Genomic DNA, 17,924 nt, shown 5'->3' on the forward strand with positions numbered 1-17,924 from the left:
AAGAATGTTCTCGTAATTACGAAAAAACTTGTTGCATAATTGATGAAGAATGTTTGCATAATTATGAAAAAACTTTCATTCAACATATAGTAAATTATTCAAAATGATAGGACAAAATCGAAAAGAAAAGACGAACCTTAAGCAGCTAAGTGATTCTTATGAGAAATTATATTTCCACACATTTAATTATCTTAGTGCATATCTTCTCTTAGTACACACACTTATTAATTTGATTATTAATTAATTTTCTCAATTCACATACTAAAATTTACAATTATACCCTTCACTCATAATAATTATACACACACCACTCAACTCTCCTTTCCACAAAGGGTGTCAAGCAACAAGTTCATAGTTTTTGTATTTTTCTCCAACCCAAAAGTTCCTAAGTCATCGAATGTCCTCACAGCATTTTCCCAATCTCCTGCACCAACAAGCCTTCGCATATCCTTAGCTACAGTGCTAAGCATCACAAGATGGGTTTGACGCATTTCATCTACCAACTTTTTCATCTTATCTGTTTGTTTTGCTTTACCTAGTATGTCCACCATCATATCATATGATTCTAGTAGGGGCTTATAGCCAAGATGTGATGATTTCCATTTAAAAACACCTAATGCAGACTTCTAATCGTCTTTGAACTGATAGAGTAATTTATCAACAATGCTGTGAGAAATCTGTACAGCATTGCAAGCACGGCCATGGCTAAGTAAATGAAATATTTCATCTACGCTAGTTGCAGCACTGACTTTGGCTATGAGAATGTCAAAGCCCGAACAGCTACAACAACGATGTACATTGAGATTTTTCATATAATATTTTGCGAATCTAGGGTTTAGTTTTTTTTTACTCAAAAAGTATACATTGAGATTTTTTTTATTTTAAAAAGATGTGTATAGAGAATCACTACAGGAAATGCCACTTTTGGCGACTAAAATATTGGTCGCCAAAAGCCCCATTTTTGGTCGCCGAAACAATTAGCGACTAAAATATTTTGTCGCCAAACTAGTTGCCTATACGCTGTCGGCGATAGTATTGGCGACTAAACTATTTTTGGTCGCTGAAAGTGAACGTTTTGGCTACTAAACTCTGGTTAGTCGGCAAAGGTTATCTTTTGGCGACTAAAATATTAGTCGTCAAAAGTGAACATTCGGCTACCAAACTCTGAGTAGTCGGGAAAGGGTATGTTTTGGCGACTAAATATTTAGTCGCCAAAAGTGTTGAAATAAAATAAATTAAATTTTCAGCGACTAAAATTTTTGTCGGGAATAAGTTTTAGTGACAACATTACTACATTTAGGGACTAAAGAATTTAGTCGCCAAAAATATTATTTTTCATTTTATTAAACTTTTGACTACTAACCATTTAGTCACTAAAAGTTCTACCTTAGGCGTGGTGACTTTTGCCGACTAAAACTGTTCGTAGCCAAAAACCTATTAAGATTCATTTCTTTACTTTTTGCCACCAAAAGTTTTAGTCGCCAAATGATACCATTTTTTCCGTGACTAAAAAATTTAGTAGCCAATAGTTTATTTCTCTCATTCTCAAATTTTTTAGCTACTAATTATTTGGTGGCAAAAACGTTTTGAGTTATGTTTTTGCTACTAAATTATTAGTAGCCAAAACTTTTGATTACCTATTTGGCTACCAAAACATTTGGTGGCCAAATAATTTTCTGTTTTTTTTAAAAAAAAAAAAAAAAATTGTAAACCTGTATTCATTTATATTACATGTACCCTGTATAAACAATATAATCCATCAACACGAAAATATATTATCAACCATTAAAGCATTCAACATAATACATGAATAACCATGATTTAAATCACATACATAATACATGAATAACTAACGTCAATAATTTAAATTACAACCTGTAAACATAATACTTTCTATTACATTTGTAATTAATACAGCAATGATACACAAACACCAGAGAAAATCAGACCAGCCACCTACAACGAGGAAGATTAGTGATTTGAAGCAGCTTAATTACGTCCTATAACACCCAAAGCAAGAGAGATTTAGTCTTCTGTCCAGCTCTGCTCAACAATTTCACGCACCCTCCGGTTGTATTCACGCTTGTTCTCACAAAACAACAATGTTGCTTCTGAATTTGCAGGTGAGTTTGCATTTGGATCACAGAGCATTCACTGAAATGAGAAAAAGGGGAAACCTGCATTTGGGCTTGGGTTTGGGTTTGGATCACAGAGCAATGACTGCAATGAGAAAAATGGGAAAAATCAAAAAACATCATACCTGAACTAGTGACCAGTAGCTTTGTGGAATCAAAACATTCCTAGAAGTTATATCTATTTGGTATGGTAGAGTCATGCTTGAACAATTGACAAACTGCTGAGTTTATTACATGCATTTGCCAGTTTTGCTCATTTATTTATTAGTAAAATGATTGCACAGTATGAATTTAATACACACCACGCATAAACACGTGCCCCAAGTTGTTATGTTATATCTATGAGCCTGTTAACAATTAATGAAAGGTTGGCCGCTATTTTGCCACACTAAATCCAACGGATAGTATGCATGGAGTGGCCAACATGGGTTCAATTCTGCTACCTTATGAAAATTTGTTTAAAAAAGAAAAGTAAAAGTTCTGTTAAATAAAGTGGATAGATAGGTATGCACAAACCAATCAACTTTATTTTGCTGCTCTCAAATATTTTTATATTTCATTCTAGATTTCTCATATTTTATATTACCTACATAGAGGAAAGTGGAAACCATAAAGAAAAAAATAAATAGCACAAGAGCCAAAGGAGATATGTTTTGTGCTAGCATACTCTAAATTGGTTTCAGGCTTGACGCCATTTTTTCTCAAAATCAACAAACACGAGTCTGTCATACTCCACCAAAAAATTGACAGAAAAAGTTCTTTGAATAACTCTTTTTCAAGCAAATTAACTGTAACAGCTTTAGTTTACCATTTCACTAATCATTCGAAACTAGTATCTTTAAATCAAAATCAAACGGTGATTTTTTACTACAAGCAATATCATCTGACCATTCCTAGCAATAGATATTTTTGAACCATATATACACTCCATCATACCTGGATAGATGTCAGTATAGCAGCTATATCATATATTGGACTCCACTGATTTTGTAGAATATCCAGACAAATACTTCCATCTGCATAAACTGGTCCAAGCACAAAACAATAGTATGAGCAACTAGCATAGGCATATATCTTAGTGACATTATGTTTCACCACATAAGAGAGGAAATCAAATATCAAGGAGCAATGAAAAGACACAAAGAAAGCAGGATTCTGTGCAACAAGCTCCAGTGGATATGGCACGAAGTGTAATAGAAGCATGCAAACTAATAAACCCCAAAAAAGTAATAGAAACTTATAAAGACAAGTATAAAGCAATGTTGGCAGTCCTAAGAGGAGTAAACAGTATTGAAGTTAATATTAGTGGCAGAGCATGACTTCTGAGGATGCAGTGGTAGAAACTTACACTTTCCATAACACAACACAATAATCTGCTACCCTCTCAATCAAGAAAGCAAAAGGATTTAATTACTTATGACAAATAGATTTTACGTGAAGCCTTCTATAAACATATCCATTACCTTCCCACTTCTCAACTTCAAGCACTTAAAGCAAACCAGGCTCAACAACCGCTTTAGTTCGCTCGCATGGGAAGGATGATATACTGGAATTGGTAATTCTATATACCCAAAGTGACTTGAAAGGTAAAAAAATGAACAAAACTTTAGCAATACTTCAATGTGTCCAGCGGTCATGACCATTCAAACTTCTCAGTGTAATCAGAAAATAAAAAGGATTAAAACATGAAAAATACCTTCGCATGTCCCGGGTTCCGCAGCACCACATGATTCACATTTTCCAAATTCAAGCGGCAAACTAAGGAACGGATTTGAAAGTTGACTAGCATGGCTTATAGGGAAATCACTATTGGATGATGTGCACTAACAAAAAAATAAATAAAAGGAATCATACCAACTTATTCAACCAGAATGGTCACAAGATCCAAAGTTGCACTTAATCAAATGCCAATTGTAGGACAATTTGTTCGGAAGGAGGTTTACATCCATCAGAAGATCTAAAATATGTCTCTGGAACAATATTACGACTCAAATCTTCTAGGGCCCAGTTTTTTTTTTTAAGAATTTTTAAAACTATAAATGAAAAAACACATCTGAGAACTGTTTTAGTTTCCAAAAAAATGACAACAATTTTCAATTTCAAAATCTAAAGAAAAAATATTATTTTCAAAACAATTTTTCATTCCCTATCCCTTGCGTACCTCCTCCCTCCACTCACTGAACATTTTTTCTTAATCTCATTTTATTTTTTAAAAACATATGTATGATGTACCAAATATTGAGCATTAAGACTCTATTTACATTATCAATTATAACTCATTTCTCAATGATTAATTTAACAATTATGTTGATAGAATATATATAAAACCATCTAATTAATAGAAAACACCTATGACAACCTTACAGAAAATAAACCTACTTTGCTGTCCACATCTCTATGGTTATCAATCATTTCATCCTCTGTTATTAATCTTTCTAATTTTCTCACTTTACAGCAACAACTAACATCTATCCGATCCGAGTTTGGATAGAAAACAAATTAATACAGTTGTTACATAACATAGGTTTAACTAACATAGGTTTTTGCATAGACAAAAAAGAAAAAGAAAAAAACAATGCCTAGTAGCCTCATTGGGAGCTTAGCTGGTTTCTTGTTCTTCATCATCTAGGAATTGAAAGAAAAATGAGCATATTCTCAATGGTAGTGTAAAGAAAGAACATAGGAAAGCTTAGCACCTAATTGCATACCAAACATAATAATGAAATGAAGATGTGAACTTGTTCATCTCCTCCAACCTTCTCTTCAATTTTTAGTACATTAGTATTGCTTTTGTTTTGCCTTAAGTGGTGATTACATAGTAGATGTGGCTCAATTATTACGCTACTGAAATTTGAGACTAGTGTTAAAATTTCTTCCCATAACATCTTACACCAAGTTCTTCCCATAAAATGTCTTAACATAACATCTTCAATTGTCCTATATTTGTTAGTTATTTCATCTTTATTATTTTGAAAACAGTACACATCGCAGTGTAGTCAAAAGATTCACCAATTTGAGCTGTAAATTTCTAGTTAATACCCCGATTAAAAGGTTGCATTTCATGACTCCTAAAAGAGGATCTCTAATGTGTTTGTGGAGAAGCTTGGTCCGAAATGCCACTAGATCCATTTGTCGCCTTATTTATACAATAAAATTCACATGAGTTTGCATAAATTTAGAAAATGATAATATATGATAAATACATCATTTGGATAGTTTCCCCGTGATGATACCAACAATTATAACTCGGACTAATTCCATAGGATACCATGTGATCATGTACAGCTTCTAGGGTCATGTATGAATTCACACATCTCATACATGGACATGGAAATTGTCCATCATTAGATACATTGTGAGAAGCAAACTCCAAAATTCTTTAACCCCTTGCACATCATCTCTTGACAATCTACTCTTTTTCATCCAACTCTTATCCATTGATTGATAATTAAATAAACTAAAGTACCATAAAATAAAATAAAAAGTTAAATACATTGTATAGAGTTATATATAGTAACATAAAAAGGCACTACCTAAACCTGCTTTGATAACTTCTAGACTTGCTATTTTATACCATATTTAGTTTCAAATCAAATTCGTGCAAGAAAAAGGCAATGATGATCCATAAGATGCGTATCCTAAGAAACACAAAACATAGAACAAAAAAAAAGAAAAAAAAGGAAGCAACTTGTTTTACAACTAATATGAAAATAAATATTCACTAGATAAGAACACTAAGACAAACTGTAAGTTCTTTTACAACTTTAAAGCGAAAATTACATGTTTTGCTATTCATTTTTCTACATGTTTTGTGAAGTATGGTGCGAAAATGGGTACTTGTCAAGACTCCTAAGACCATAAACAACAGTGATTCTATGGGTTACATATGCCTAACACATTCTGAAGATATGAATTTGGGTTTGCATGATGGTTGCTAAACTAGTAAAAAGGGTGGGATGTTTCAAAGTTCTTCTTTAGTTGTGTATTTGGATTCAACAAAAAAAAGGGGCAAAATTCAATGTTGTATTTTCTCTAATCACATTATTAGGCCAAGAAAACATTACAAGTATACAAGCATTAAAATAATGGACAACAATTTTCTCACAAAAAATAATAATAAAAAATATATATAATGTTTCCTCATTGCTATTCATAAATGTGTGTAGCATCAACAACAATGCATTCACTTCAATGACTATATTGGTTAAAATATGAATATCATAATCAGAATAGAACATGTTAATCATTCTATATTCAAGTATTTTTTTTTTCTCAAATTAAAATCATTCAAGTGTTTCATGAACCTTTCAAAGTAGAGAAGTTTTGGACATGCTAGAAGAAATGAATGGAATGGCTTTTATCTTATCATAATAAAATAATGGACAACAATTTTCTTAAAAAAATAAAAATAAAAATAAATAAATAAATAAATAGTATACTATGTTCAATCTACAATCTAGAAGGATATACTAGCAGTGGTAGTTTCTAAACCTGATCTTCATAATTTCTATGTTAGCTATACTCACATATTGATTGGGAATGGGGCTAGGACTCTGTTCTGGGAGGATAGGTGGATTAGGGCTAGTTGTTTAAAGGAAGTGTTCTCTAGACTTTTTAGAATTTGACTTGATAGGTAGAGATCTGTTAAGGAAGTCCTTGAACTCAAAAGGGTCTGTTAGAGTGGGATGAGGGGGTTTACAAGAGAGCTGAGAGATTGGGAAAAAGAAGAGGTTGCTAGACTTGTTAATCTGATAACCAATGCCTATGCTCTTAAAGATGATAAGGATGACGATTTAAGGTGGATGGCAGAAAATTCTGGGTGCTTCAGTGTATTCTCAATGTACAGATGGTGTGAAAACAATATACAACCAAATGTATGTGAAATCAATTTGAAACAAAACTAATTCACATATTTGAATCAGTTGCTTTTCCTACAGTATCATGATTTCATCATTGGATAATGACCAGTACTATTCAGATCATCAGACTTGGATCTTACTCTGAATTGTTGAGTGGCCTAGTTAACCACTAAACTAATTGGATTCACGATGCCTTTTATGGCCATTTTGGGACCTCACGAAATAAACATATTTGTTAATTTGTTACTAATTCACAGTCATTAGTGGATCGCCAAGGTTACAATTTTCCACCAAAACATGGACATAAAGCTGTTTTGACACCCATTATGAATATTGCATTAGATATCCCCATTGGGAGTTGACTATTGCACGATCACATTTAAGCAAAAAATAATACTTGGTCTACCAGATATGAACAAAATTACAGTAAAAGAACAACTTATGAACAAAATTGAAGCACCAGACCTAAGTATTAGACACACGTATCAGCATCAAAACACAGAGGGAAAAAGAAATCTCAAAGTAAAAAAGAAAAGAAAAAGAAAAAGAAAAAAGGACTTACGACATGCCCAATACGCGAGAATAGAAATCAAGACTGACTTTTGGGTCCTTAATCCGAAACATCTGAATTCAAAACAAATTCCAAACAAGAACAACACATGTACATACAGTCTACAGATACATACATATTAGAGGGAGATGAGATTTTCTATGGAAACAAACAAAATTCAGAAGTGTACCACATTTACTCCAGATATTCGCAAGGTAAAAACAAAGTGACTTCTGGATGAGTGCTTGCCATATACCTGGGTGAACAGAGCATCATCAGTGGCGAGCCTCAAATCATCCTTGGTGTTTCCATTTTCAGTCAAAAGACTCACCTAAACAAAATGCAAATTTCAGTTGCCATTGTGACATTTTGTCGAACACCTTGCAGACACAAAAAGTATATAGCATGATTCATCTTTGCTATACACAGAGAAACTATACAGATGAGAGAAAAAACAATCCAAAATCAGCAAATAAAGATCAAACCATTTCAGAACTAAATTCAAAACTAATTCACTCATCAGATCAGAGAAGAACCAGATTTCAGAAAAATAGAGAGAGAAATGGAAGTTTTCTTACCTGTGATAATGGTGGCCCAGAGATCCTTGGTCGATCTAGAGATAATTTCAGAGAGATCAAAGGGGAAGGGCTGAGTCGATCAAAGTGGAATCGCATACGCAGTGACGGTGGTGCTCGTGTGCGATGGCAGTGATGCTCCCGTACCCGACGACGATGGAGACAAAGGCGAGAGAGAGAGAGCTGGAGGAGGGCAGAGGCGTGAGAGAGTGAGAAAGAGAGCGAAAATAAAGAAGTAATAAAGTTCCCTCTGAAATTTCCCTCCGATATGAAGCAAAATTTTTAAATTTTGTAATTACAATGGCCGACTAATATGTAGTCGGTAAAAGTAAAATAACAACAATCTAAAAAATTAAAATAAAAGTAACAAATATATTAAAATTATTTTTAAATAAAAATATAAGTAATAAAATTATAAATTAAAAAAGGCAAAAATTAAATTATCTTAAATATTTGTCCTAATATTTTATGTACTGAAAAATATAATAATATATTTTAAAATTTTATATTCTTATATTTTCTTATATTATTATATTTTATATATATATATAATAAGAAAGAAAAGAAAGAACGAAAATTTAAAAAAAAAAGAAGGAAAATTTTTTTAAAAAAAAATTTTGAGCCAACTCAACCCGTGTTTTTTTTTTTTTTGGGACTCCTACATGACTAACTGGGCACTAATCAATTTTTTAGAATTTTAGAACATGCAATATGTATATTTTCTCATAGATAAAGACAGATAAAGAAATCATGTGTCAAGTGGATTTAATTAATTTATTATTCAGTTGTAACTAGCAGTCAAAATCATTTTCTCAAGCATATCTTAGCAGTCAAAATCATTAACGCACAACTAAAAAATATATACGCACAGCCCCAGCTTATGCCTTTAGTTCAATTAGTATTAAATCGCCAATTACTTTTATAAATCCCTCAAATTTTAAAAAATATATATATATCTAAATTAAGTGAGTACTTATTTTGTATTTTAAAAAAATCACAAATATTTTCTTTTTTAAATATATCTAAATTAAGTGAATCTAAAAAATAAACAAATTTGCTTTAAATATTTAAAAAAGTTGAAAAAATTAATTATTAAAAAATTAAGAAAAATTTTAAAATCTGAAATAATATCAATAAGTTTTACAAATATGTATTATTTACTCATAAGTCAGGCCATAGAGTTGAGTTTTTTGAATTTATTTTTTTTTGAAAATGAATATTTTATTTTTCATATTTTTTTGTTTTTAGTGAAATTTTTTAAAAATTTTAAGTAATTTTTTACTTTTTAAAATGCATCTTACTTAGATGTATTTAAATAAAAAAATATTTTAAAAATTAATAAATACACAAAAATAGTGGTGGTAGTAGTAGTAGCAGTAGTAGTAGTGGTAGTAGTAGTGGTGAAGGTGATAGAAGAGATGGGTGGTGAGAGAGAGTGATAGACAGAGAGACATAGAGATGAGGGAGAGAGTGATAGACAGAGAGACACAAAGATAGAGAGAAGAGCGATGAGCGAGAGAGATAAAGAGAAGAGAGATGAGCGAAAGAGACAGAGAGAGAAAAGAGATGAAAGAAGAGATAGATGAGTGAGAGACACAGAGATGAGAGAGAGAGAGTGAGCAATGTGAACACAATGGGAGAGAGAGATAAACAGACAGATAGACACATAGAAAGAAAGAGAGAGAGAGAAGAGTGAGAGACAGACAAACAGACACAGAGAGAGAAAGAAAGAGAGAAGAGTGATAAGTGAGAGAGAGATAAAGAGAGAAAGAGATATAGAGAGAGAGACAGATAGAGAGATAGAGAGAGAATGAGATAGAGAGAAACATATAGAAAAATAGAGAGAAACAAGCGATGAGAGAGATATATAGAAAGAGAACGAAAAGAGATGAACGAGAGAGAGAACAGAAAAATAGAGACATAGAGAGAAGACAAATGAGAGAGATAAAGAGAAGAAAGATGAACGAAAGATACACAGACAGAGAAAGAAGAGTGATGAGTGAAAGAGAGAAAAATATGAGTGGTGGTAGTTGAATGGCATTTGCAGTAGTGGTAAATATGGTAGAGAAGATGGGTGGTGAGAGAGAGAGATGAGTGAGAGACGAATAGAGAAAAGAGATAGAGAGATAGAGAAAGAGACAGAGTGATGAGCGAGAAAGAGACAAAGTGGTCGCTAAAAGTGTATTTTTTGTAGTGGATCGATAAATCGAAAGGGAGCTCAATAAATAAAGAAGACAGATAATTCAAAACTTAATTCAAATCAATTTTTTTAAATATTTTAAAAATATTTTAATTTTGTGAGAGACAGATAAAAAAGAGAGATAGAGAGAGACAGAGAGACAGAGATAGAGTGATGAGCGAGAGAGAGAGATAGACAAAGTGGTTGCTAAAAGTGTATTTTCTTATAGTGGATCGATAAATCGAGAAGGAGCTCGATAAATAGAGAAGATGGGAGTAAGAGAGTGAGCAAGACGAACATAGTAAGAGAGAAATAGACAAATAGACAAGTAGACAGAGAGAGATAGAGAAGAGTGATGAGTGAGAGAGAGACAGGGAGAAAGAGATAGACAGAAAAAAAGATAGAGAGAGAAAGAGAGAGAGAGAGAGATGAAGAGATAGAAAAAGAGAGAGAAACAAAAGATGAGCGAGAGATAGACAAAAAGAGAGAGACATAGAGCGAATATTTGCTGCTAATTTTTTTCGAGTCAATGAAAAATAGATCAGGCTTGTTAAATTAATATTTTTTAATTTTATTTATTGTTTATACTTTTTACTTTATTAGAGTTTTATGACTCAGTTTGTGAAAAAAAAAATTACAAGATTTGGAAATATTTAGAAAGTATAAATTTAAAAATAAGTCTTACAAATCAGATTTATTTACTCATAAGTTATGAGTGAATTTTTTTTACACACTTAGCCCTCGTTTTGATAATGAAATTTTTTTAAAACTTTTTAAATATATGTTTTGTGTCTGTAAAATGATTATTTCATTAGTACTGGTAATAATATTGAAAAATTTATTAAAATGATAAATAATTGGGATATTTTGTCTTTTATTTGTGAATTTTGATTTATTCTTAATTTATTAGTGTTATTGAAATATGATGATGTAAAAAGTATAAATAGTTTAATTGTACTTTTTAAAAATAATAAATTTATTATTAAAAATTAAATTCATCAGACTGACCTGTAACTATGCCTTTAAATTTTTGCAATGTAAAGCTATCGACAAACAGCCAATAACAAGTTGCCCATTTTAGCATACCTTTCGCGTGAGGGCCCAATTATTAAAAGATGTGTTCAACCCATCAAATGAAAGCCGACAACTTCTTCCATCTAAAAATAATAGTCTATTTTTAGAATTTAATTTCTTTTTATAATAAAATTATTACATTTTAAAAATATTAATTTTTCAAAATTACCTTTTGATAGTATATTTTTGTAGAAATATCAATTGTCATAATTGTACTTTTTGTATTATTAATGGATTTAAAAAAGGACAAAATAAGAAATTCATATTATTTTAATAATTAATTTTTTTTAAAATTAATATTTTGAGATAATAAAAAATAAAATAAGATATTAATAATTTTGGATGGTGGGTGTACAACCTAAAAATAAAAATAAAAATAAAAATAACTATTTTGTTTAGTCAAATTTTCAAGTGGAGACTAATGGTATTGTTATTAATAAAATAAAATAACTATTTTTTTAATTTTTTAATTTTTATTCGGCTACCAAAAAATGTAGTAGCTAAAGGTAGGTCTTTGGCGACTAAAAGGAATTTTGTCGCCGAAAGTTAACATTTGCCGACCAAACTTTTGGTCGGCAAAAGATTAAAAATTAATTTTTTTATTTTCATTCGGCTACCAAAAAATGTAGTAGCTAAAGGTAGGTCTTTGGCGACTAAAAGGAATTTTGTCGCCGAAAGTTAACATTTGCCGACCAAACTTTTGGTCGGCAAAAGATTAAAAATTAATTTTTTTATTTTCATTCGGCTACCAAATAATTTAGTAGCTAAAGGTAGGTCTTTGGCGACTAAAAGGAATTTTGTCGCCAAAACTTGACATTTGCCGACCACAAGTTTGGTCGGGAAAGATTAAAAATTAATTTTTTTTATTTTCATTTGGCTACCAAACAATTTAGTAGCTAAAGGTATCTCTACGGCTACTAAATTTTTATTTAGTCGCCAATTGTCATATGTTTAGCTACTAAAAATTGTTTTAGTCGCCAATTGTAATATCTTTAGCTACTAAATTTTTTTTAGTAGCCAATAATCAACATTCCCCTACTAAAAAAAATTAGTAGCTAAAAAGTTGACTTTTGCCGACTAATATTATTTTTGGTAGCCAATTCCGTGACTTTTGGCGACTAAATTAGTTTTGGTAGCTAAAAGTGGTCGGCAAAAATGCTTTTTCTTGTAGTGAATATTTTCATATAATACTATGTGTGTTAGTGGATGTCTATTATGGTCATTTTAGTTTAGAGTATAATTGTCATTAAAATAATATTTCATTAAGTGTGTACACTGAGGTAATTAGGTGTGCGGAAATAGAATTTCCCGATTCTTATATATATAGATATAGTCCATTTTAGAGGTTCTTAGCGGATATTTCGATCCGCCCAAACCGACTTGACCGAACCAATCCGTCGCATTTTGGACAGATGTGTGATGACGAGCGAACGGTTGCAGATTGATTTTTTTTCAATCTGCCTAGGTTTGGACGGATGGCGAATTTGAGATTTTTTTGGCTGCAACCGAACCGCCGAACTGCCAAACCGTAACCACCCTATTAATTTGTAAGACTGGTATTTTCAATTTTTTTAGATATTTTGTTTGTGTTTTCAATTGAAAAATAGTTTAGATATTTTGTTGTGTTTTTAATTTAGAAATCTTTTTATCAAATGGCAAGTGTTGATATTTTGTATTTTTGTGTGAAAAATATAAAACTTAATTTTATCATTTTTAAAAAAAATCAAATTAAATAGTTTTTGAATAAAAAAAAAGTAATGAAATAGTTTTGATAATGAATAATTTTATTATATGCATTTATTATTGGTATTTGAAAATTTACTGGATAATCTTTTGGTTATATTGAGTTAGATTGTTATTTTTAAAAAAAAAATGTTGACAAGCTATTGTATTATGTTTAAAATTTGTAAAAGTTTAAACCGCCAAATCGATTTGCATCCATCCGTCATTCTAACAATTCGCTCAATCCGCATCTGCCAATCCAGCAGACAGATACTGATTGATTTTTTTTCAATCTGTCAATCCGACGAACGGATGACGGATTGAATTTTTTTGACCGCAACCGAACCGCGAGCACCCCTAATTCATTTTATATAGAATATTTTATTTTCATATGTACTTAAATCTTTTAATCATTTTTTAAATAGGATTTAAAGCCCTCTTTTAGGGCACAACATAGTTTTAAATATCAGCTTATATTTATTAATTTTTAATTTTTAATTTTTAGAAACCAATACACTCTAGTATCAACTTTAAAAACCAATTAGAATGAAATTACATGGCAGTCAGGTCCGGCCTTGAGGGTAGGCCAAAGAGGCCTGCGCCTTGGGCCCCCAGATTTGAGCTGAAAATAGGGCCCCAAAATATGATTTTGTGTTTTAGATATTAAAAAAAAAAATCCAAATATTAGAAGCCAATTGAACATGGGGCAAAAAAAAAAAAAAAAAAAATATCATAATAGAGGCTCAATTCGACACGGGCCCAAAAACAAGAAGCACATCATAATACCCACCCTGAGGCTAAAAAGAATGAATTCACGTGGGTCACTCTCACTGAAAGAAACATTGAAAGAAACACATCTCTCTCTCTCATATTGGACTGATCTCTCTCTCGCATTAGACTAATGAAACCGTGTGAGTCCACCTTCACTCCTCTCCTCTCCTCCATATTTGACGGACACTGCTGAGCATTAATGATTTTGCGCATCAAAACTGTAAGTCTTTCTCTTTCTCTCTCTCTCTCTCTCTCTATATATATATATCACATTTAAATGGAGGAAGTTTTTGCCCTAATTTTTTTCCTAATTTATTGCCCTAATTTTTCCCCTAATTTTCCTCCTAATTTCTTGCCCTATATAATTTCTTCTTTAAATTAGAAATTACCTAATTTATGTGCATTAGTGGAAGTCTATAATTTTTGTTATACTCTAATTATGAAAGTATATTATTTGTAGAGATCAGTGATTGTGAATTTGTGTGGATTTGTGATTATATAGAGTAGTCATGCCTCCTAAGAAGTATATTTCTGGATGTGAAAAAAGGAAAAAGAAGCAAAAATTAGAAAAATTTATTCAATGTCAATCGGGAGCGCTTGATAAAATTTTTTGTAGCAAGAAACAAATAGAAAGTTCATGTTTGGTTGATGAAGATTTGGTAATTGAAGAACTTAATCAATGTAATGAGAATGATAATGAAGATTTGAGTGTTTAAGAGCCTATTGAATGTTTGAATGAGAATGAAAATGAAGATTTTCTGAATAAGCAACCCATTGAAAGTAAAGATTTTAATGTTGAATATGGACCTTTAAATATTAATGACCCAAGTAATTGGGACAAGATTGATCAGAATTTCAGAGATTTATTAGTTGAAAGAGGTCCTATTGTAGACACCCTATTTGTGACTGACCTTAAGACCCAAACATCATCGATTGAACGCTCGGTGATAGTGCATTTTGCGCTCGTGTCGAGGTTTCGGAGTTTTGGCTGAGAGCCTTGCCTTCGGGCCTCTGAACTCTTTATGTTTTGGCTCGGTTTGTGGACCGAATCTTGTTTTCTCTTCCCGGAGGGAGGGAGAGGTCTTGTAGACCATCTCTTTGTGGTCGTAGACCACTTTTCGTGGTCGTAGGCCATTTTTCTCATTTGGAGACTAGTTTTCGATTTTTGGAGCCTTCGACCGCTCGCCTTGTCTCGGGACCGCTTAACGTTCTCCGTTTGACGTGGTTTTTGAACCATGCCTTGTTGTCTCTGCCTAGAGGAACACTGTGGTTCGAGAGACCACTTTTGTGGTCGCAGACCACTTTTGATGCCAGTAGTAGACTAGTTTTCAAGACTTTCGACCTCGTGCTTTGCCTCCCGATCTCTCGTCTTGCATCCGTTTTGGTTTGTTTTTGGTACAAACCTTGTTTTCCTTGTTTGGAAGGTGGTACAAGGGTAGGAGACCAGTTTTTCCCCTTGGAGACCAGTTTTCCTCCTGCCAGCCAGTTTTCTGGTCGAATAACTGGCTTTCTTGGTCTTTGGGCCACCTTTTCTAATCGGCCACCACACCACTTGCTTGTTTTCCGTGTGTAGACTTCTCCTACCCCTGGCCGACCAGTTTTTGTTGTGGGAGACCACTTAAAGTGGTCGGCCAACCACTTTAAGTAGTTGGCCTACAACTTCAAGTGGTCGGCTGCTTTTTGTCACATTTTTAGAGATATTTTTGGCCAGCTGACACAACTGGAGAGCATTTGAACCATGGAGGAATGGCCTTGAAGCTTAGCTTCCTTGAGAACCTTTAGCTTTTGGTTCTCTATAAGATGGAGGCTCTTCCTCCCTCCTTCAAGTTCAGAAATTGGTGGTTTGAGATATACATACACACTTGTATCTATATCTCTCTTTTGCTCTTGTTTTGTGCCTTAAAGTGTCATTTTGTCTCACTTTTGCACACAAACACACACTCAAACACCATCCTTTTGTTGCTAAGGTGCTTAAGAGCTGATTTTGGTGTTCTTAGGCTGGTTTAAGCTTGAAAAACCCACTGGAGTTGCAGCTTTAAAGGTGGTCTTTAAGGGTGAGTTTCTAACCCTTAAATCCCCTATTTTTGCTTAATCTTTTAGCCTTATTTGCATGATGATTTAGGTTTAACTTTCTACTACAAAGAGTTATGTTTTTCAGTCCTTGTGAAGTTTATTTAAGGTCACTTTTGCATTTGGGGTTGTCTACCCCCTCTTAGGCCTTGTTAAGCCTTGTTTTGAGCCATCCCTTTAGGATTTTGTTGTAGCCTTTGCATGACCTTTCTACCACTGAAAAATGTGGTTTTGAGGTCCCTAATAGGATAGGGTCATCCCCTCTCCTTGTGTTTTGTATACTTGCTTCATATGCCTCATGTTTGAGCATGTTTATTAAGCTTATGTTGGCTTGTTCTTAGCATGTATTTGGGGTTATTTCAGCATGCCTCAGATCTATTTTGACTTGGTTTGGTCATTCCATGCATGCCTTTTACACTTGTTGTGTAAATCTTACAAACTAGCTTTGTGTGCCTCATGTTTGGGCATATCTTTCTAGCTTATTTTGGAGCCATCTCAGTAAATTTTTGGTGTTGTTTTAACATACCTTAGATCTTTTTTGGGTTGGTTTAGTTGGCTCTTGCATGCCTTATACACTTGTAATTTAAATTTCATAAACTAGTCTTGTATGCTTCATGAAGTAGCATGTCTTTCTAGCTTATGTTGAGTCCATTTCAGCATGTTTTCGTTGGTGTTTTGCCATGTCATACCTTTGTTAGGGTTTGGTTTGGTCATCTCTTGCATGCTCCATGCACTTGTAGTGCATTTCCATGATTTAGCCTAACATGCATCATGTTTTGACATGTCATTCTAGCATGCTTTTGGCTTAACTTTAAGAAGCTTTTGTCCATGTTTTAGTATTTTTTAGCTCTGATTTAGGTTTTTTTGGCCATGCATGACTTGCTTTGTATAGCCATGGTTCAATCTAGCTTGTTAGCTTTGTGCACTAAGTCCACTAGTACGCTTCACTTGGACTATTTGAATGATTTGGCATCATTTATTATGTGATTTCAGTCCATGTTTCATGCTCATGTACTTGCATTTATCACTCATTCAATGCGTTGGAGGGTTTGCCCCTTTATGCCTTAACATGAACCATTGCGTATGCCTTCATGCCTTAGCTTGCGAGCCATCATTTCAATGTGTTTTTGGGGTTATTTTGCCATGATATAACTCTGATTTTTATTGGTTAAGTCATCTCATGCTTGGTCTTAATAGGTGTAGTGTAATCCACCTTATTGGCCTTGTATGCATCATGCCTTATGCCTTTCATACTAGCTTGTTTTGGCTTCCTTCCATACATGTTTTAGTATCATTTTGACATGTTCTAGGATTGTTTTAGGTTGCCTTGACCATATCCTTCATGCTTTGTATAGTTGTGGTGAAATTGGCCTTGCTAGCTTTGTGTTTTGTTGACTCATGCATGCTATCTTTGAGCTATTTAGATGATTTGGCATCATTTAATACTTCATTTCAGAGCTTATAGCATTACCATGTTCCCACTTCTTTCATGCTTTGAATGCCTTTAAGTGTTGTGCATTGTTGCCTAGTTTGTGGCCTAACATGTTTGCCATCTTGCCTAGGTATTTGAGCCTCCATCTTACCATATTTTGATCTTTGTTTAGACCTAATTAAGCTCTGACCATGGTTGGTTCATGCATTTTTTCCATGTATTGCATGCCTCCTTTGTAGTCTTCCTTGTTAGCCTTCATGCTTCAGGACCTTTGCATGCCATGCTTGCTTTTTTTTGAATGATTTGGCATCATTTCTTACTTAATTTCAGTGCATTTAGTGTTGTTACACTTCTGTATTTGTCACTCCTTGAGCCTTCTTGAGGGTTGTGCTCTTAGGCTTACTTGGTTGGCCAATGCATTATGCATGCATGCTTTGTATTTTGTGCCTTTTATTTTAGTGTTATGGCCACTGATTTAGGCATGACTGAGGTCTACCCCCTTTTGGTTTAAGTCCATTTAGCATGTTTGTTTACATGTTGTTCGCATGCTTATTGTT

At 33.0% G+C, this 17,924-nt stretch overlaps 1 long non-coding RNA gene across 1 annotated transcript; it reads right to left on the reverse strand.

Moving 5' to 3' along the window:
- Positions 1-1,799: 1,799 nt before the first annotated feature.
- LOC145821256 (uncharacterized) lies at positions 1,800-3,463 on the reverse strand. Its single transcript, XR_014363280.1, has 2 exons — positions 3,072-3,463; positions 1,800-2,220 (listed from the first exon to the last, which is right to left on the reverse strand). It is a non-coding gene; the product is annotated as an uncharacterized LOC145821256 (long non-coding RNA).
- Positions 3,464-17,924: the final 14,461 nt, after the last annotated feature.

Source organism: Camellia sinensis, chromosome 3 (genome assembly GCF_055761805.1).
Source record: "Camellia sinensis isolate YWXY chromosome 3, ASM5576180v1, whole genome shotgun sequence".
NCBI lineage: Eukaryota > Viridiplantae > Streptophyta > Magnoliopsida > Ericales > Theaceae > Camellia > Camellia sinensis.